Raw genomic sequence first — 22,721 nt, 5'->3', positions numbered from 1 at the left:
GAGGTAGACTGCCAGTTCCTTCTTCAGTGGTTCATATATGTCTGATCTCTTTGTCATGGCCTGCTCACTAGGGATGAGCGAGCGAGATTTGTAAGTTCGATCTTGCAGCAAATCGGAGCTTTCTCGCTTACTGAACATTTATTTTGATTCACCATGAGGTTGTGTTCTCGTCAAACAAACTAAGAAAAATGCAGGGGGCGGGAACGGCGACTTTCCGGTGAGAATGGCGCGGCCTGGGAGCAAATCATTTGCCCCCAGGATGCACAGCAAGGCCCAACAGCCCAATCAGGAGAGATCTGAGCACAGGCATGTATACAGGGAAGGAGGGAGGGGTTAGTCACTACATTTTGTGTTCTGTGTCAGGGAAGGAAGCAGGGAGAGAAGTTCATTGTGCAAGGGACAAGTTAGGAGCCTTCTGTATACCTTGAAATATACAGATTGTGCAGTTTTTGAGTCTACCTCTTGCTATCTAGCAAAAAAGGTAGAAACATTTCTGTTCTACTCTCCAAAAAATACAGATATTTCATTCTGATGGCACTTTCTATTTATCAAAAAAGCCAGAAAAAAATCTGTATTTCTCTAAAAAAAAATACAGATATTTCAATCTGATCCCACTTGCTATCTATCAAAAAAGACAGAACAAATTCTGTATTTCTCTAAAAAAAATACAAATATTTCATTCTGATAGCACTTGCTATCTGTCAAAAAAGCCAGAAAATTTCTGTATTTCTCTAAAAAAGAATACAGATATTTCATTCTGATACCGTCTGCTATCAATAAAAGCCAGAAAAATTTCTGGATTTCTATAAAAAAAATACAGATATTTCATTCTGATAGCACTTGCTATCAAAAAAGCCAGGAAAAAATTCTGTATTTCTCTCCAAAAATACATATATTTCATTCTGATCCCACTTGCTATCTGTCAAAAAAGCCATATAAATTTCTGTATTTCTCTCCTAAAAATACAGATATTTAGTCCTGATACCACTTGCTATCTATCAAAAAATCCAAAAAACTCTGTATTTCTCTCAAAAAAATCCAGATACAGTGGTACCTTGGTATAAGTCCCTAATCTGTTTCAGATCCTTGGACTTATACCAAACAGGACTTTTACCAAACAAATATTTCTCATAAGATATACAAGGAAAATGATTAATCGGTTCCCATGAAAAAAAAATCCTATTTTGTATTGGCATTAATATACATTGATGGGAGTGTATAAAATAATTTAAACACTGCTTAATACTAAAATACATAAATGCAAAAGCAATTAGATATAATAAATTAAAGTGTAACCTTACCTTAAAGTGTAAGAGTCCAGTGCCTACTAGGATGGTGCTGAGAAGGGAGGAAGAGGAGATGTTATGGTATGGAGGAAGAGTCCGCTTCCACTAAAACTTCAGGAATCTGAAATTCTAGTGTTTCTCTTGTCTGTCTTTTTCCCTACTTGGACCTGGTTGAGGATCTCCAGGTTGCACTTTTACTAAAAATCTGTCCAAAGAACCTCTGCCTTCGCCTCAGGATGTTTTGAAAATGTACCATTGTCTGGTCATTCCAGACAATGCTATTACGGCTTGTTTGGGCTTTGTTGGGGTGGTACTCCTCTCCAAAGATTTTGACATCCATCCATTTGGCAAAGATTTTCTAGATTAATGAAGTAGGGGCTTCCTCTATCTCCTCCTGATCTGAACCCGAAGAAAGTGCATCCATCTTAGTCTTGTGCTCCTCCTTCTCAAGTTCCTGCAGCTCCTCAGTGGTCAGCTCTTCCTTGTGGCCGTCCACTAACTCTTCCACATCACCATCACTTATATCCAGACTCATGGACCTGCCCAGGGAGACAATATCCTCCACTATAGTCACAGCCTCACAGCCCTCAGAGGTTCTTTCAGTCACTGCTTTTGGCCACAATTTCTTCCAAGCAGAGTTCATTGTTCTGTAGGAAACTTCCTGCCAGGCTTTGTCAATGAGAGTTATGCAATGGACAATCTGTCTGATCTGTCCAATACTCTCTCAGGGTTAAGTTTGTGTCAGAGGTCACTTCAAAGCACCTCTGGAATAGTGTTTTAGTGTAGAGTTTCCTGAAATTACTAATGACCTGCTAGTCCATGGGCTGAATGAGAGGAATAGTATTAGGAGAGAGGAACTTTACAGTGATGAAGTCTAACTCTGGCAGCACATAATCCTGCAAGCTTGGAGGGTGAGCTGGAGCATTGTCCATTATGAGGAGGGCCTTCAGAGGCAGGTTTTTTCCTGCACTTTATGTTTCTTAAAGGCCCCCTGAATTTTCAGAGTGGTAGATCAGTAGAGGCTTCAGTTTTCAATCCCCACTTGCATTGCCACAGAACAAGAGCGTTAGCCTGTCCTTTATTGGCTTGTGCCCTGGCAATGCCTTCTTCTCTTGTGTAATATAGGTCCTGTTAGGCATTTTCTTCCAAAACAGGTCTGTTTCATTACAATCAAGAACAAAAACCCTCAACCTCCACAAATTCCCCAAACTCTGTAACAAAATCATTGGCAGCATCTTGATCAGCAATGGCTGCCTATCCATGCCTCACAACACTGTGAATGCCCGTCCTCTTCTTAAAATTATCAAAACAACCATGGCTGGCTTTAAACACCACTTTTTTGGCTCGTTCCTACCTTGTTTTTCAAAACATAACCATGCATCAGTTTTGCCTTTTCGCAAATAATTGCCTCCGATATGCTATCGCCAGCACACTGTTTTTCTGTTATCCAGATCAAAAGCAATTTTTAAACATACTCTAATGTCTCTGATCTTTGTTTCGTAATACATTTCACCCCCTTCGCAACGTTAGCCGGTTTAAAAACGTCTTTGCATTTCACAATCGTAGATACCGTCGTTCTCGCCGTACTGTATTTAGCAGCCAAGCTGGATATGCATGCCACCTTCATACTTTTCAACAATCTCTTTTTTCACCTCCAAGATGATCCTAACCATTTTCTTCATTGCTTGGCTCTTCTCCTTAACTTTCTTGGAACTCATGATCAATGGATTCTATAAAAAGCACAAAAACAAAACACAAAATCACATGATTCACAGAGTCACAGGGAGTTGGTTCTTCACTGAATGAAAGCATCTGACGTACTGACACTCGTGTGAATCCAAAATGAGTGAAATGAAAGTGTACTATATGACATTCAACATACAGATTATAATTCTCTTCTTAACTCTTCTCCTTAACCCCCCTAGCGGTAATCCTGAGTGTGGAAAAAACTAGCAAAAAGCAGTAAACCCGAGTCACACTCGGGGTAACTTTGGGGGTCCCCCTTACCTCAGCCCCACGCTCCAGCCGTGATCGGACAATCCCGCTGTGATACCGGAGATCGGCCTCCGGGTGTGTGACATCTTCCGGGTGATGCGATGGAGTGATGGATTCTGGAAGTGGGAAATTTAAAAGCAGATTACTATGTTTTACAGTAAAAAACACATAATAAAAGTATAAATACGTATTGTAGTGCACCAAGCATCATTGTCCAGTGCCCTGATTTACATTTTGCCCACTATTGGCCCTGACCTTGATCTGACCTTTTGATGGTTTATAAATCACTTCCTGAATGTATCATTTCATCACTTTGTCTTTGACCTTGATTGTTCCTGACTGATTGCTGGAGACCGCATGGCATCCAAAAGGCATCTCGCCGGCGCAAGCAGCGATAGCGATTTGGAATCCCTTGTGGAATCGAGCAATAGTGATTCACCAGGAAATTTGTCATCGGACACCGAAAGTGAACTGAGCAACGATTCTGAATCTGAGGTCAGTGCTATGCGCACATGGTGTCCTATTGACCTTGATGTGGACCAGGCAGCACCGCCAAGATTTCCATTTACTGGCGCACCTGGGATGAAAATTGAGGCTGAATCCGACGACCCCCTGGCATACCTGAAGTTGTTTTTGACCGATAAAGTTATCGAAAAAATTGTTGCAGACAAACAAGTAAGTCGCTCTTGTGTTTGCTAACTTTTTGAAAATTTTTGCTAAATTTTTTGGTAATTTTCTTTTAATGCAGACATGTATGCTGCTTTGTGTTTGCTAACTTTTTACATTTTTTTATGCCAACATGTATGCTGCATAACAAGGTAACAAGGTGCTCCACACCCGAGGTTTGCAAGAAGCAGAAGGTGGGAACCTGTGACCATGGATGACATTTGGCTGTTTTTGGGCTTGGTGATCCTGCAGGGAATTGTGGGCAAACCCATGCAGAAGTGGTACTGGTCCAAGAATAAGATGATTGCCAACTCCATTCTTTGGCACAGTCATGCCAAAATACCGATTTTCCCTCATCATGAAGTACCTGCACTTCGCAAACAATGAATAATTTGATGAGACTACCCATCCTGCACCAAAACTCAAAAAACTTTGGGAAGTGTCCCAGATGATTCTACACAATTTCCAGCAAACCTATGTGCCAGAAAGATGTCAGCCATGACGAAAGTCTAATGGGCTTACAAGGGGAGGCTCAGTTGGGTGCAGTACATTGCGTCAAAGAGGGCATGATTTGGCGTGAAGACCTATATGCTGTGCGAATCCTCATCTGGCTACATCTGGAATACAGTACTGTACACTGGAAAAGGGACACAGTTCAACCCCAGATACAGCCATTATGGATTGGCAACATCTTCAGTGCTATCCCTCATTGAACCATTGCTAGATCAGGGCTATTGTGTCATAACTGACAATTTCTACACCTGTCCTGAGCTTTATGAGTTCCTTCTGCAACACAGAACCAATGCCTATGGAACTGATAGGGCTAACCGGAGCAACCTGCCATCATTGTTTGCAAAAGGGAAGCTGAAGACAGGAGAAATTGTTGCCTGGCAGAAAGGCAAGATGATGGCCCTGAGATGGCGTGACAAGAAAGATGTGTGCCTCATGAGTACTGTCCATGGTGCCTCCACCGTTCTGGTACACACAAAACGTGGGAAAGAAGTGATGAAGCCACAGGTAGTGATTGACTACAACAACACCATGGGAGCTGTCGACAGTGCTGACCAAGCCATGACATTCTACCCAGCGATGAGGAAACAGCAAAGGAAGTACTACAAGAAGATTTTCAGGCATCTAGTTGAGCAGTGCTTATGGAATGCCTATAATCTGTACAAAAAAAAAACAGAGGCCTGTGAATCATTCAGACTTCATTTTGCAAGTTTCTGAATGTATAGTCAAGAACCACCAAACACCATCAGTGGCTATGAATAGACCTGGATGTCGTGCTTCCACCGTTGTCAACCCAGAACGCCTGACTGGTCGTCACTTCATTGAATACATCCCATCAACTCAGAAAAAGGCAGCACCTACAAGGTTGTGTGTGGTTTGCTGCTCAATGCCTATGGAATGCCTACATTCTGTACAAAAAAAAAGTCAGAGGCCTGTGAATCATTCAGACTTCATTTTGAAAGTTACTGAATCCATAGCCAAGAACCACCAAATACCATCAGTGGCTATGAATAGACCTGGACGTCGTGCTTCCACCGTTGTCAACCCAGAACGCCTGACTGGTTGTCACTTCATTGAATACATCCCACCAACCCAGAAAAAGGCAGCACCTACAAGGATGTGCGTGGTTTGCTGCTCAAAGACCGATGACAGAGGAAGGAAGAAACGCAAAGAAACCAGGTTCTACTGTCCTGACTGTGATGTTGGACTTTGTGCAGCACCCTGCTTCAAAATTTACCACACCCAGGAAGTCTACTAAAAACTAACATTTTTTTTTCTAAAATCTGCATTTAACTTATATTTTTATTTATCAATAATATTGCACCCTTGTTTGGAAAATTTCAGTGAGAAATTTTTGATAAAATTTTTTTTTGATAAATTACACTGTTGTAGTTTATTATTTCATTATTTTTTATAATTATGATTACTAAATTGTGTATTATATTATAATTTATGATTATAGTATAATAAATAAATATAATTTTTATACCGGGAGTTAATCCTAAAAATTACAGGCCCACAATATAAACAAAAATTTCTATGCAAAAAAAATAGGATCACTTTTTGCATCAAAAACTGACAGAATTAGAACGCTAGGGGGGTTAATTTACTTTGAACTCATGGTCAATGATCACAAACTCATGGTCACAAACTCATGGTCACAAATTCACCTGATTCACAGATTCACAGAGAGCAGGTTCTTCACCGAACTATAGCATCTGTTGTACTGACGCTTGTGCGTAGTTGGACGTAAACCAAAGCGGGTGTAAATTGAGGTACCACTGTATTTCATTCTGATCGCACTTGCTATCTATCAAAAAAGACAGAAAATTTTCTGTATTTCTCTCAAAAAAATACAGATATTTTATTCTGATCCTACTTGCTAGCTTTCAAAAAAAGCCAGAAAAATGTCTGTATTCCGTTAAAAAAAAATACAGATATTTTATTCTGATCCTACTTGCTATCTTTCAAAAAAAGCCAGAAAAATTTCTGTATTTCGTTTAAAAAAATTCAGATATTTCTTTCTGATGCTACTTGCTATCCATCAAAAAAGCCAGGAAAATGTCTGTATTACTCTCAAAAAAATACAGATATTTAATTCTGATACCACTTGCTATCCATCAAAAAAGCCAGAAAAATGTCTGTATTTCTCTCAAAAAAAAAATACAGATATTTTATTCTGATACGGTTATTTACCAAAAATACCGTTTTGTTCAGGTGCATTTTGGCCTGAATAACTAAAAGATGAGTAGTAGATGCAGGGGAAGTTATGGCATTGGGCAACCTGCTACATCTGGCAGGTGGCATACTCACCGGGAGTCCACCACTGTAGGACAGCAACAACAAACTGTTGGAGGCAACAGAACAAGTTGTCAATAAATCTACCAGTGTACCCATACACTGGTAGATTTATTGAGAGGGCGTACTACAATCATTCAGCCACATCATGTAGAGAGTATTGTGGACTGGGTCTCAGGGGCCTCAAATGCAGCAGGCTCTTCTTCTGCAGCAGCAGCAACCAGCACAGCTGTGACAGGAGCAAAGACAGGAGTTAGCATGGGTAATGTGCCTGTACCTCCTGATGACTCTCCCTTGTTGTTTGACGAAAACCTTTTCTTGTTGTTTGATCTGTCACTGCGAATTTTAGAGCAGGAGGCAGACTGTGAGATTCTTGGAGAGTGTGGTCAGCACTTGCTGGGCCAGGGTTCTGCATCAGTGGCTGCATTTGCATATGTTGGCTTGAATGAAAATGAGGATGATGATGACCGTGATGTCACCTAGGGACCACTGGTGCAAGGGCTAGCAGCAGTTCCGAAACCGACGTAGAGGAAAGGCAGCAGCAACAGACTGGGGATAAAAGGCCCGCAAATCTGCCTCATGTGAGTCCCTAAGAACACACAGACGAGTAGGCACAAACAGGGGAACAGTCAGAGACGATGTGACTGTGGGGGAGATCGAGCTGGAGCAGACATGGGGCACCCAGCAGACACAGAGGCAGGCAAAAAAAAAGATCAGCAGAGTGGTTGCACACACCTGCAAGCAATCTGCATTCTGTGCCACAGGCAGATTCACAGAGGTCAGGCCACATCACATTTGGATACAACATCCCTGCTTTCCCACATGCGCAAAAACCACAAACAAAAGTGGGAGCAGTGTTTGCGTTCTCTTAAAGATGGTGCAACCACATCAGTGTGTCTTCTTCCACCTCCATTGACTCCTTCTCCACCTCCAACTGTCATTGCTACTACGTCTCAGGAGGTTGGTGCCAGCCACACTTCCAGCTGCAAGGAAGTATCAGCTTTTGGCTGCAGGTTTCATGGCCTCGGACGACGTTTATCGCTGAAAAATGGGTACTCCAGTAACCCCTACAGCTCCCCTAGCTCCCAGTCCTTTCAGCCCACTATACCGAAGTTCTGCACAAGGCATTAGGCTATGGGCCCAACCAACAAAAGAGTCATTGAGCTTAATTTGTGTATTGCCAAACTATTGGCCTTGTAGTTACTGCCTGTGGTGGGTTGTGAAGGATTGCTTGAGGTAGCAGGGATCAAACGGGTCACAATAAGAGGCAGAAATGGTCAAATCAACTTAAAAGTCCAGGCTCCTGCCCGCAGGCTTTATTACCACAGCCATTTAACAAAAACAACAAACAAAACAAAGGCCCGGCTGGGCAACTAGCTACCTCACTTTAGGTATGCTATCTCTGTCCAACTTGTAAGCCACAGTGGTGCAGTCTATGCAAATGTGATAAACAGAATCCACCCACAGTTCATGCAGTCTTGGTAAACTATGTCATTCTTGGTAATCTATGGCATAATCTCTATATCATGATAGTTCCACTCGCGAGTGAAGTGTTGTTTGCCTACTGGCTTTTCCTGGAGCTCTGTGCCTTTCCCCTGCAGCCTGGAACCCACTCTGGCTCCCTTCTCCTGCCAGGAACAGACTCTGGTTTCCTTCACATCCTGGAACCTTCTTCCTATCAGCCTCTGACTGCTCACTCCAGCCTCTTACTGCTCACATCTCCAGTCTGGATCCTTTTGGCTCTCTCAGCCTGTATTCCTCATGCTCTCTCTCAGCTTGGCTGATTACTCTCCACTCAGCTTCTTGCTGATCACATCCTCCCCTCTTGTACCTGAGTGCAAGGGCATAAATTCCCACATCAGGGTTGGGCCAAAGGACCCAACTTTCTCTTCCCTTGGCCGGCTTCAGGGCCCTAAAGAACCTGGTTTGTTCCTAAAACGTATTAACCATTACAATTCTCTTTTCCCTGGAGCCATTTTACCACTTTCCCTGACATTTTAGGGACACTCTGTCACATATCCCCTCCCTCACTTCGACCCTGTGGGGTTGGACTCATTATTCCAATACCATTAACCCTGGATAGGGTGCCTGCACTCTCCTGCATTTTCTTGCTCTATCCTTTCTGTAGGCTGCCATTGAAAACCTATCTGTATTTCTTTTTCTAGGCCAAAAAACGAACACACAAAACAATTTCTTTTTTTAGCGACCCAGTGCTCTGGACCAAGTTGTCTCTGGTATCTTTACTACTTGGTTGAACCTTCTTGCTTGAACCACACTTTCAAGCTCTGCATTTTTGCCTTGAAGAGTTCTCTCTAGCTGTACAGTCTCTTCTGCCCTCTGCTGATGTTCTTGCTCTAGTTCCATAATAAGTTTCTCCGCGGCCGCCTCCTGTTGTTGTAATTTATCAAGATCATCTAGTGTTCCCTCCAGCTCCTCTTCCAACAGATGCCTCTCTTTCATCATTCTTGTATATTCTGCAATTCCTGATGCAGGGAGCGGAAAGTCAAGCTCTGCTCATTTATCTGAGATGCTGCAATTTCCAGTTTACGCTCATATTCCTGTTTTTTTCTGGTTAGTTGCAGTCTAAGGTCCTGTATTTGCTCTTGGGGATTTTTATTTTCTCCTTTGAAAACTTGGGTTTGGTTTAATTCCTCTGCCAACCTTTCATTTTGAGTGGCCACCTCTTTATGATTTTCCTCAAGAAGAGGGTTCCTTTCTTTAAGGGATTTAAAAGCTGCTTTTGATGTAGCTAAACTTTTCTGCAGTATTTTAATTTGTTCTTGAAAACTGGCTTGAAGATGGATGATCCCCTTGTTTTTTGCTGTTGCCATAATTTTCAATCTACCCTGTGTAAACTGAACATGACAAATGTAGCATTCATACAGCTTCTCCCCACAACGAGTTCTTATGTGCCTCTACATGTGACAATCAAGATTTGAGTGTCTGGGACAGGTATGGCTGCACGGCTTACATTGGAAAGTTTTTTTTACATGTTTCTCTTTATTTTTGGTTGGATTTGGAGGCTTCAAGTTTCCCATCCCTCTTTCAGCCTTCACTTCCACAAAAATTTTCTCAGCAGCACCATCTTCTAATTGTGAACTGTTGTCATTGATTATAACTTCATCAGGTCTTTCAAAGACTTTGCTAGGTGCAGCCACATGTTCTAAAGCTGCAGCAACATTTACCCCAGAGTCTTCATTTCAAAGTCACAAACTGTGGCAGCCTCTACATTTCCTATGTAGGGGACAGTTTCAGCCTCTTCCCCTTCACTACTGTCACCAACAGCTACAGGCTCCCCACTGGCAACATGTGATGGCCTTAACCGCTTCAATGTCCCCAATAGCTACGGCCCCTACACTGTCCATGTGAGGGGAAGCCTCAGCCTCTTCACATTCATCAATAGTTGGAGCCTCTACAGTCTTAACCTCTTCAAATTCACAAATAGCTACAGCTTCTACACAGTCAACATGATGGTGGGCTCAACCTCTTTCTCTTTTGTCCCTTCATTCTCTTCATCTTCAGAGTTCAGACTGAAACAGGATCCCATCCTTTAGCTTGGACTTCAGTAAGCGGAAACGTTTCCCCAGTCCACACAGGAACACATTCATCAACACGGTGCACGCTCCGTCTCAGGGCCCACCACCTCCTCCTCCTGCTGTTGCTGCTGCCACCTTCCCAGTACTCCATTCACAGAAATTGTATTACACACTTCTGGGTGTCATTGACAATGCACTACACCCAGCTTTAGATGCCAGTTACCAATGCAGTCCCCACTCCTTTTTAGAGCCCATCGCCTCCTTCTCATGCTGTTGCTGCTGCCACCTGTCAGTACTCCATTCACTAAAATTGTACACTTCTGGGTGACATTGATGATGCACTACACCGAGCTCTCCATGACTCTTACCAATGCGGTCTCCCTGGCGATAGCTGACCAGAGGTCACACATTGCTACTGCTCTCGCTGACCCACGCTCCGTCTCTGATCCTCCATCCTTTTGCCTAATGCACTACTTGTCCACAATTTTATGGGTGTCATTCCTAACACATGTCATTCAGGTCATGATGCCAGCTAGCAATTAATATTTTTTATAAACAAAATTTATGAAGTGTAAACACATTATGCAGCCATATAAATTAAATAGGGGTGCGTACAGTTAATAGCAACATGTTGTCCTGCTGTTTTAATGGCAGAGACTGTTGCTAGTGGGTTGAGTTCACCCTTTCTCAATGTCCTGTTGTTTATGCTGCCTTCTGGACGCTGTCAATCTCGCAAAAATCCTATTTGCCTGCCTTTTTCTGGAAAACCACAAGGTCTTTTGAAACTTTAGTATTTTTTTTCTTGTTGCCACTGTTCTTCTTCGCGTACCAAGCAAATTTGGTGGTTCTAACATGTATAGGGGCTTTCCTATTAATGTTTAATGTCGGGCCTACTGACTTTAATGAAATTTGTGAAACCGATTCGCTGCAATTTCGCGAATCCACCGGAAGTTGGAGGAAATTTTCCCAAGACTGTCAGAGGCCTTCTCGCTCATCCCTACTGCTCACTTGGGTGGCCCTATGTTATGTGGCTTGTGGCCATACACAAGCCATTTCATCACGTCAAGGTAACTGTCTAGATAAAGGATGTTCACATAGCAAAATCAATTATCTCTCTGCAAAGAAATTTGCACTTAGCTTATTGAATGACTTGAAACTACTGACTTCAGCCATTTTTTTTACTTTTCATTCACCTTACCAACACAGTACTGCTGCTCCCTCCTGCGATTCTAGCTTTAATACCTGAAAATTCTGAATGTCAAGAAGCTTACAACCTCCTCTCCTGTTATGTTCTCAGCGGTCACTTACTAGGCCTGGGCACTGCTAAATGTTTAAAAGAGTGTCATCACTGCTTGCCCAAGTGTACACCAGTCATTCCAGTACAAGCACTGATGGATGAAGGTGTATATTGGGAAGCCTTTATAGAGAAATAACGTCCCTTTGCCCACATATATGTTTCTCTAACATCACAAAAGGCCACAAATCTGCCTTCATTGAGAGCAATGTCGTATTTCTCACCATCTCCGCATACAGGCTCTGCCTAGTTTTAAAACACGATTTTCAACCGAACATTGTAGACAAATACAGTTGTGAAAAAATTTGGACACCCCAATAAACATTCAGTTCTTTATTAAATGTTCACAAATTGATGTCTAATCTTGTTTTATTTATCTCTGGAGAAGAATGTGATTTATTGTAAACAACAAAAATTACCCCAGATTTATCCATTAACTCCCCTAGCGGTAATCCCGAGTGTGCATTCACTTGCAAATTTCACTTGCAAAAAATGGTAACCCTGAGTCACACTCGGGGTAACTTTAGAAGCCCCTCTTACCTGTGCTGCTGTGATGCCAGGGCGTCTGTCCGTGGGGTGGCGTGGCGGGAAATTTAAATGATTTCTGCATGGTGCATCACATCTAACTGGTGATTCGAGCAGCAATAGTAAATTCCGGGGGTGATGCCAGCTGCTCGCATCACCCGGAAGATGCGACGCTTGCATCCTCCTGGTGATGCGAGCAGCATCATTGGTGGATTCAGGGGAGTGAGAAGGGCGGGCACATCCCCATCGCATCACCCGGCAAGATGTGACATCCTCTGGGTGATGCGGTGGAGTGATGGATTCTGGGGGCGGGAAATTTAAAAGCAGATTATTATGTAATCTGCTTTTAAATAGTTTTTTACAGTAAAAAACACAAACAAAACATGATAAAATTACATATTTTAGTGCACCAAGCATCATTGCCCAGTGCTAGCCCTGACCTTGATCTGACCTTTTGATGACTTATAAATCACTTCCTGAATTTATCATTTCATCACTTTGTCTTTGACCTTGATTGTTCCTGACAGATTGCTGGAGACCACGTGGCATGCAAAAGGCATCTCGCTGGCGCAAGCACTGTTTTGGAGGAATTTGAAAGCAGCAATAGCGATTTGGAGTACCTTGTGGAATAGAAGGATAGTGATTCAGCAGGAAATTTGTCATCAGACAGCAAAAGTGAACTGAGCGACGATTCTGGACCTGAGGTCAGTGCTGTGCGCACATGTTGCTCCATTGGCCTTGATGTGGACCAGGCAGCACCGCCAAGATTTCCATTCACCGGCGCACCTGGGATGAAAATTGAGGCTGAATGCGACGACCCCCTGGCATACCTGAAGTTGTTTTTGACCGATGAAGTTATTAAAAAATTTGTTGCAGCGACAAACAGGTAAGCCATTTTGTGTTGGCTAACTTTTTGAAATTTTTTGCTAATTTTTTTATGCAAACATGCTGCTCTGCTAACTTTTTGAAATTTTTGGCCAATTTTTTTTTTTTTGCAAACGTGTGCTGGTCCGTGTTTGCTAACATTTTGAAATTTTTTGCTAATTTTTTTTATGCACACATATATGCTGCTCAAACATATATGCTGTTTGCTAACATATTACTTGCAACCTTCACCACACTATAAAAGAACATATCCTAAAATACCTTTTTTATTGTGTTTTATGCAGGTACGCTGGACAACAACAAGGTGCCCCACACCTGAGGTTTGCAAGAAGCAGCAAGAGGGAATCTGTGACCAAGGATGACGTTTGGCTGGGTTGGGGCTTGGTGATCCTGCAGGGAGTTGTGGGCAAACCTGTGCAGAAGTGGTACTGGTCCAAGAATAAAATGATTGCCACTCCATTCTTTAGCACAGTCATGCCAGAATATGGCTTTTTCCTCATAATGAAGTACCCGCATTTCACAAACAATGAAGAATTTGATGAGACTACCCATCCTGCACCAAAACTGAAGAAAATTTGGGAAGTGTCTCAGATAGTTCTACAAAATTTCCAGCAAACCTATGTGCCAGAAAGAGATGTCAGCATTGACGACAGTCTAATGGCTTACAAGGGAAGGCCTAGCTGGGTGCAGTACATTGCGGCAAAGAGGGCACGATTTGGCGTGAAAACGTATATGCTGTGTGAATCCTTATCTGGCTACATTTGGAATACAGTACTGTACACTGGAAAAGGGACACAGTTCAACCCCAGATACAGCCATTATGGATTGGCAACATCTTCAGTGCTATCCCTCATTGAGCCATTGCTAGATCACGGCTATTGTGTCACAACTGACAATTTCTGCACATCTCCTGAGCTTTATGAGTTCCTTCTGTAACACAGAAAAGATGCGTATGGAACCTCTAGGTCTAATCGGCACAACCTGCCATCAATATTTGCAAAAGGGAAGCTGAACACAGGAGACAAGACAACAAAAAGGGAAGCTGAAGACAACAAAAATTGTTGCCTGGCAGAAAGGATGGACCTGAGATGGCGTGACAAGAAAGATGTGAGCCTCATGAGTACTGTCCATGATGCCTCCACTGTTCTGGTACACACAAGACGTGGGAAAGAAGTGAAGAAGCCACAGGTAGTGATTGACTACAACAACACCATGGGAGGTGTCGACAGAGCTGACCAAGCCATGACATTCTACCCAGCAAAGAGGAAACGGCAAAGGAAGTACCACAAAAAAATCTTCAGGCATCTTGTTGAGCAGTGCCTATGGAATGCCTACATTCTGTACAGAAAAAATTGTCAGAGGCCTGTAAATCATTCAGACTTCATTTTGAAAGTTTCCGAATCCACCGTCAAGAACCACCAAACACCATCAGTGGCTATGAATAGACCTGGACGTCGTGCTCCCACCATTGTCAACCCAGAATGCCTGACTGGTCGTCACATCAATGAATATATCCCACCAACCCAGGAAAAGGCAGCACCTACAAGGATGTGCGTGGTTTGCTGCTCAAAGACCAATGACAGAGGAAGGAAGAAACACAAAGAAACCAGGTTCTACTGTCCTGACTGTGATGTTGGACTTTGTGCAGCACCCTGCTTCAAAATCTACTACACCTGGGATGTCTACTAAAAACGTAAATTTTTTTTTTCTAAAATCTGCATTTAATTTATTTTAATATTTATCATAAATATTGCATCCTTGTTTGGAAAATTTCAGTGAGAAATTTTTGATAAAATAGTTTTTTTAATAAATTACATTGTTGTGGTCTAATATTTCATTATTTTTTATAATTATGATTTATAACTATTTATTATATTATAACTTATTATTATAATATAATAAATATAATTATTATTCCTAATAATTACAGGCACACAATAAAAAAAAATTTTATGCAAAAAAAACAAAAAAATAGGATCACTTTTTGCATCAAAAAACTGACAGAACTCGAACGCTAACGGTTAAACAAATCATATTAACAAAAATGTGTATTCTAGAGGAAGAAAAAGTAAGAACACCCTACCCCCTAATAACTGGTTTTATCCCCTTTGGATGAAATAACTGCTGCAAGACGCTTCTTGTAGCCATCTACCTGTCTCTGACATTGGTCTGAGGAAAGTTTACTCTATTCCTTTAGCTGTGAGATGTTTGGGGTTGCTTGCATGTACAGCCTATTTCAACCCACAGCATCTCAATGAGATTAAGATCTGGGCTTGGTGGTGATCTGGCCACTCTGGGACTCCCCATTTCTTAGTTTTGAGCCTGTCCTTGGTGGATTTACTGGTATGTTTTGGGTCTTGGTGGTTTTGTGGGGTCCACTTCTACTTCAGCTTTATTTTCCTACAGATGGTCCCACAAGCACCCTCTGATACACTGTGGATTCATCGTGGTAAGATGGTCAGGTTGTGCTGCAGCAAAGCATCCCCAAACCATGACACTTCCACCCCATGCTTCACAGTTGGTATGCGATTCTTTTCCTGGAATGCTGTATTTGGTTTACGCCAAACATGTCCTCTGTTTTGGTTTCCAAATAAATACATTTTAGACTTACCTGTCCAAAAAATATTATTCCAGAAGTCCTGGTCTTTGTCTACGTTCTCTCTGGAAAATTTTAGTCTGGCCTTGATGTTTCTCTTGAGGAGCAAAGGTTTTCCTCTTTGCACACTTTTTAGCAATATGTAGTCTGCTTGGACTGAACTTGCTTGGATGGCCAGACCTGGGCATGTTGGTAGTTGTTTTGAAAGGCTTCCACTTGAAGATTATTTTCCAGACAGTAGAATGGCAGGTTTCAAATTCTTATGGCATCTTTTTAAACCCCATATCCCCATATCAGACATATAAGCTGCTTCAATCTTCTTTCTGAAGGCCTTTTAATTAGGTGTTCAATCTCACCTCAACAGTCAGGGCCTGATTTATTAAAACACTCCAAGGCTGGCAAGGATACACTTTCAGAAGCAAACTTCCTTTAAAAATGCTGAGTAACAAGGTTTTAAATATGTGCACCCAATGTGTTACACATGTGTGTGATTTGAGCAATTTTAAGTGGGAATAAATAATTTATTCCTCACCAGAAATTGCGTTTTTGTAAAATTTATTTTAAAGGAAATTTTGAAAAGTCTTTTCTTTATTTTTAATTGTTTAGTTATATTACTTGAATCTCCCAGTATTGTTAAAATTTAAATTAAACATGACATTAAATGTTTAACAATGTTAAAAAAACACTCAGGCTTTCATAGGGTGTCCTAAGTTTTTTTACATGGCTGTAGATCCTTAACTAGCACTAGGGCAGATTAAGCTGGAAATTCTGTGATGGCTTCAGCCACCATTGATCTTAGTCTGTTCCCATCATCTTCAATTTTCTATACTATGAACAGAAGCTTCTCCAACTTGTGAGGCTTTCCTGGCACTGTTTGTGCAGGGTCCTGCATCCAGGAGAAAACCACTCAGCTGCCACTTTTCTGCACTGTACAACCTATCTTTAGGGCCACTAAGCTTGCCATAAATCATCAAATATGTATCAATGATCTACTCACTAAAAAGAAGTGGTGTACACCCTTTGCTGGCTGAAAAATCCAAATCCCAGGAGAGTGTCTAAGAATTCCCGGGAGCATATTTCTGTTTCCTGGCTTAACATTCTCCAGTGGAGGACTGACAACTGCAAGATACGGAAGGAGAAAAAGAGGACTTTGCAGGAGAATCAAAGATGGCCTTTTATGTACATCTGTAGCACCTGTTTCTGCCCTGATGATGACTGACCCACAGGCAACAAATGCAAGAGAAGCAGTAACAACATCAGGAGTAATAGCACCAATATTTCATTTTTTTAACACAAAGGGGAGATGTTAAAAATATGTGCCTGGTCACCAACAGCTTACTTTCTGTTTACATATGTTGCACAAAGCAAAATACGAAAGTACTCACACAGGGAACACCCAGTGAATTAAAGTTCTAAACCTGTTGTGAGTTTGCTGTGGGAAATTACTTGTAGCAACAGGCTAACAGTAGTTCAGTGAGGCAGCACAGCATCAGTTTCCAGCAAAACAAAGTTCAGGCTCCTGCCTAGGTTCTTTTTTGTAGCACAAAAAAAACAAAACATAAAAACAACAACAACTTAACAAACTTAAGCCAGACTGGGCCATTGACTACCTCTATTGTAGTTCTCTCTTTAACTAACAGGGAAGTACAAAACAGAGACTGTATAAAGAAAACTTGACCGCTTACTCTTAAACAGTTGTCTCTGGAGCTCCTTTCCCTTACAGCTTTGGGAAGCCACTGAGCTCCCAGCAGTCTGCTGATGATTCTGTAAATAGATCACATGTGCTCTCTAAGTACAGGTTGTGACCCGGACATGGGCAAGGTGGTCAAAGAACCCTCCCAACTCTTCCTTGATCGGCTCCAGGACTCTTAAAAATGTTTTTTTATGAAAGCCAACCGTCTGGCCGACTAACACACATTTACCTGGAGCCATTGATAAAAAAAACACCTCAGCCTGGGTGCTACATACACCCAATCTAAGACTGCCAAGCCAATGAGACATCTTGTCACACTGTGTTTTTTTAGATGGGATTTGCCACACAGTACCTTCTTTATCTCCAGTATTGCCCTCCTCATCATCCAGCTTCCATGTCCTTTCGAAAACATTATTATTATTATTATTGTGTGACCTTGAATATGTCAAAAAATATCACCAAGTGTTGTTTATCTACCTGATGTTTTCTGTATTATTTATTTACTGTTATCTATTTTTTTGTAATACACTGCCACCATAACCACCATCCCTACTGCCACTACTTCCAGCAGAAGATGCAGAACTAAGACATTTTTTTTTCAACTCAGTTTTCATAATTATCAGTACTAGAAAATGCTGCATTCCCTATTAGCTGCTCCAATCACACTCACTAGTCACTAGTAGCACAAAGTGACAAACACTGTCTCTGTGTGTTTTGTTAAAGGACTACAGTGATGTAAAAAAAAAGCTTTCTAATGCAGCCAGGTGCCGTTGTCTGATTTTCCCACATGCTTGTGAAATTGGAGATGCAAATTGCAACACAGATTGACAAAATTCTGTGTTCTGTTTAGAAATCGTAAAAGATAAATTCTGGTTTAAAAAGGATTCCAGGGATTTCTGGGGGCAGAGCCAACAGAGCTCCCTGTAATCTGTATTTCATCTGACCTTAATCCACAGGACCCGTTGCTCATCGTCTCTCAGGACAGTGAGGGCTGTTGCAGGGAGCATCCAAGCAGCGTGGGAGCTTGAAGTGAGCGGCTCTCACGCTGCACAAACACCGCGGACCTGGCGCCGTTTTTCCAGGCTGCATGGTCAGCAGCGGCCATATTGGATGCAGAGTACACTATTCTGGCTCTGTATACAGGCGTCTGTGTCATAAGAGAAGCTGCAGAACTGAAACAATTGGCGGTGATATCGATTTTTGGACAGTTTGGTGGACCCCTATATTATTCAAAGCGGGAAATCTTCTGCTGGAGAGGCAGTTTATTACTCTCTTTTCTATCCTGCTCAAGGCATCACAGGGAATTGCTCCATCATTCATTATAGTACTCTAGCTGGTTCAACAGACTGTGCTGAACAAGTAAGTGACTGTTCCTTAAACCTCTAAAAATACTGGGCAAGGGAAACAGCAGAATCTCTTCTTTTATTTTTCTATTGAACAATCTGGAGACCATAAAGACTGTTGCTTGAAAGTGTTGTACAGGATTTTGTTTTGTCCTCTTTATCAGTATTTTAAATTGTACTGAAGCTGCAAGTCCATCATTGGTGGCCTTATTTTGATATACATAACACCCTACGTATATTGCTATGGACAAATGCGTATGGAGATATTTCTCCATGGGAAAGCACACCAACAAACAAAAAGTCAAACCTCCACCTAAGACTGATTCCCCTTCCCCCCATCTCCTTCTTTATCACAATCTCCATGCTCCATTTGGCATTCAGAGGGGGAAGGTCGGGGCGCAGAGTCATTGCCATCTGATTCATCAATGATAGTCTCTGAAGAATCCAAGGTTCTGCTTCCATATTTTGACTATAAATTTGATTATTTGCAAAAATCCATTGAGACTGCTCTAGCAACTATTTCCTCCAACACACAACGTATTATTGAGCTGGAACAGGGAGTGAGTGAGCTGGAGGACCAACTTCTGGAACCTAACACTATTGATATGGGACTATGTTTTTCCCTGCTTTACCCAGCCAAATTAAAGGTTTTATGGCAAGGGGAGACCAAATTGTTTAAAGATCCTGCGGATGCGGTTGATATTCTTCAATTGTCCAATTCATCTTTGGAGGGACACTAGTTGTTAAGAAAATTAATTAGACTCCTTTTCTTTTCTCATATGTGCCTTACATTCCATAGTTACATAGTAGGTTAGGTTGAAAAAAGACATAAGTCCATCAAGTTCAACCACTGGGGAAATAAACATATCCCAGATATAAAACCCTAGAAGACATGGTCCAGAGGAAGGGAAAAAAAAAAACCCTGGTACAATTTGCTTCAACAGGGGAAAAGAATTCCTTCCTGATTCCATGAGGCAATAGGATGTTCTCTGGATCAACAGTCCCTGTTTTTTTTACTTTAAAGCCTTGATACCCAGTTATATTCTGTGCTTCTAGAAAAACATCTAGCTTTTTCGTAAAGCAATCTATAGTAGTTGTTGAAACTCCTTCCTGAGGGAGCTGATTCCACATTTTCACAGACCTTACAGTGAAGAATCCCTTCCCTATCTGGAGCTTAAACTTTTTTTCCTCCAGACACAAAGAGTGCCCTCTTGTTCTTAGTAATGATTTCAAAGTGAATAATGGGGAAGAGAGCTCTATATGGACCGTTTATATATTTATACAGGGAGATCATGTCCCCCCTTAAAAGTCTCTTCTCAGGGGTGAATAGATTCAGTTCAGCTAATCTCTCCTCATAGCTCAGCTCCTCCATTGGTTTTATTAATTTAGTTGTCCTACTCTGCACAATCTCCAATTCAACAATGTCCTTTTTGTGAACTGGTGCCCAAAACTGGACTGCATATTCCAGATGTGGTCTGACCAATGGTTTGTACAGGGACAGGATAATGTCTCCATCTCTGCAGTCTATTGCTCTTTTAATACAAGAAAGTACTTTACTAGCTTTAGATATTGCAGCTTGGCATTGCATGCTGTTGTTAAGTCTATGATCTACCAGAATCCCCAGATCCTTTTCCATTTCTGACTCCCCCAAATGTATTCCCCCCAGACAGTATGAGAGCATGCATGTTGTTAGCTCCCAAGTACATCATTTTACATTTATCTATCATAAATGTAATTTGCCATTTGGCTGCCCAATCAAACAGTACATTCAGGTCTGCTTGTAGATTATAGACATCCTGTATGGACTTAATTCCATTACATAGTTTGGTGTCATCTGCAAACACAGAAATGGTACTTTTAAGCCCAAAACCCTATATCTTTTATAAAGATGTTAAACAGTAAAGGTCCCAACACTGAACCCTGGGGTACACCACTAATAATCTTAGACCATTCAGAGTATGAATCATTAATTACAACTCTCTGGATGCGATCTTTAAGCCAGTTTTCTATCCATTTACAGATTGACTTTTCTAAACCTCCCCTCTCCATAGAGCATGAACGGTGCTGTATGTACAGCACCGTTCATGCATCGTGCACTCCCTTGTCGTTGGAAAGGATCAAGAAAGATCCTTTCCAACGACAAAAATTGGAAGTGTGTACGCAGCTTTACTTTCTTTGCAATCTGTCTTTCATTTTGAAGTTTTGCACTTTTTTTCTCCTTTTTACAACTTTTGGTATATTCTTTATAGGTTTCAATTGATGAAGGTGATCCTTCATTTTTGAATTTTTGGAATGCCCTTTTCTTGTTCCTTATAGCTTTTTTAACATCGGCTGTGAGCCCCATAGGTTTTAATTTTAGCCTCTTATTACCCATTGGAATATAATTTTCAGTTTGCTTTTGTAGAACAGGCTTGAAACATTCACATTTCTGTTATGTGTGCTTTGAGGACAATATTGTCTCCCAGTCCAAGTCACAGAGGGCCGCCCTTTATAATGGAAAATTTGCTCTCTTAAAATTAAATGTTTTTATTTTTCCTGTTTTTGCTTCCTGTTTACAGCTTACATTAAATGAAATCATATTATGGTTACTGCTACCCAGATTCTCATTTATTTTTAATTTTATCATTTCTAGTTGGGGCTTCTATAAACTGTACCATAAAATTATCTTGTATTAAATTCACAAATTTCCTCCCTTTTGCTGTTCCTGTAGTGCCATTACTCCAGTCAATGATTAAAACACGTAAACTTTTTGCTGCTTTTTATATCTGTGCTAGTAGTTGATTTTCTATTTCTTCGTTAGCACTAGGGGGCCTATAGCAGACTCTGATAATTATTTGTGTGTTATTCATCCCCTTATTCAACTCCACCCATAATGCCTCAACCTCATCGCATGTTCCATCCACAATTTCTTCTTTCACATTCACTTTTAGATCACTTCTCACATACAGACAGGCACCACCACCCTTTTGTTTGACTCTGTCTTTACGAAAGAGAGTATATCCAGGTATATTGACAGCCCAGTCATGCGCAGAACAAAGCCAGGATTCAGCAATACCAACTAAGTCATAATTCTCACTTATTAAGGCTTCCAATTCTCCAATCTTGTTTGTTAGACCTCTAGCATTGGTGAACAGGCTATTCAAGCCATTGCTGCTTTTACTATCATTGTTTGCCAAATCCTTTTGTTTTTTTAGTACAATTAGTACTGCACAATCCAATGTTTGTAACATGGGAAGCTCCTTACAATTATCCATAATCCTCCCCCCAACTATGCCCAATCCACCCTTCACTAGTGTCTGACCCCTGACTAACCTTTCTGCCACCTTATTTGACTGTCCCACCCCCCTCTTTCCTAGTTTAAATATCCCTCCACCGTTCCCCTAAATCTTTTCCCTAGCACAGCAGACCCCCTTTCATTTAGGTGCAAACCATCTCTGGCATACAGGTTGTACCCCAATGAAAAGTCAGGCCAGTGCTCAATCAACCCAAAACCCTTCCCTTCTAAACCAGGACTTAGGCCATGTGTTTAGCTGCCTAAGCTCCCTCTTCCATTCATGTGTTGCGCATGGCACAGTCAATATTCCAGGAGGATATAGCCTTGGAGGTCCTTTTCTTCAGCTTGAAACCTAGTTCCCTAAATTGATTTTAAGGATCCTCCAACTTCCATCTATATTGTCAATGGTTCCAACAAGGACCAAGACAGCTGGATCCTGTCCAGCCCCCTCCCAGTAGTTTGTCCACTCGGTCCACCACATACCGAATCCTGGCACCAGGGAGACAGCAAACTATTCGGTTGAAGGGATCCCGGCGACAAACAGTTCTATCCATCCTGATCATAGAATCCCCTATGACTACCCATTGTCTTTACCTTCCTGTGTTTCCCTCCCCATCACTACTAGATGTGCTGCTCTCCTGGCTGTTAGAGGTAGCAGTAACATCTGTAGTTGCCACCACTGGGTCTGCCACCTGCACATCTTCACATCTTTGAAAACATGTTGGGGTGCTCAAACACAGGGCTGGCCTTCCTTTTCTGGGGGCCCCTACCACTCCCTCTAGTTACATTAACCCAGCTCCCTACATGCTCATCCTGATTA

At 41.6% G+C, this 22,721-nt stretch overlaps 1 protein-coding gene across 6 annotated transcripts in view; it reads left to right on the top strand.

Moving 5' to 3' along the window:
• Positions 1 to 22,721, top strand: part of LOC140340461 (suppressor of cytokine signaling 3-like) — a 143,166-nt gene that overhangs the window by 47,933 nt on the left and 72,512 nt on the right. The window lies entirely within an intron of this gene.

Source organism: Pyxicephalus adspersus, chromosome 11 (genome assembly GCF_032062135.1).
Source record: "Pyxicephalus adspersus chromosome 11, UCB_Pads_2.0, whole genome shotgun sequence".
Lineage (NCBI taxonomy): Eukaryota > Metazoa > Chordata > Amphibia > Anura > Pyxicephalidae > Pyxicephalus > Pyxicephalus adspersus.
The sequence above is the reverse complement of the archived record's forward strand: the minus strand, read 5'-3'. Positions and strand labels throughout refer to the sequence as shown.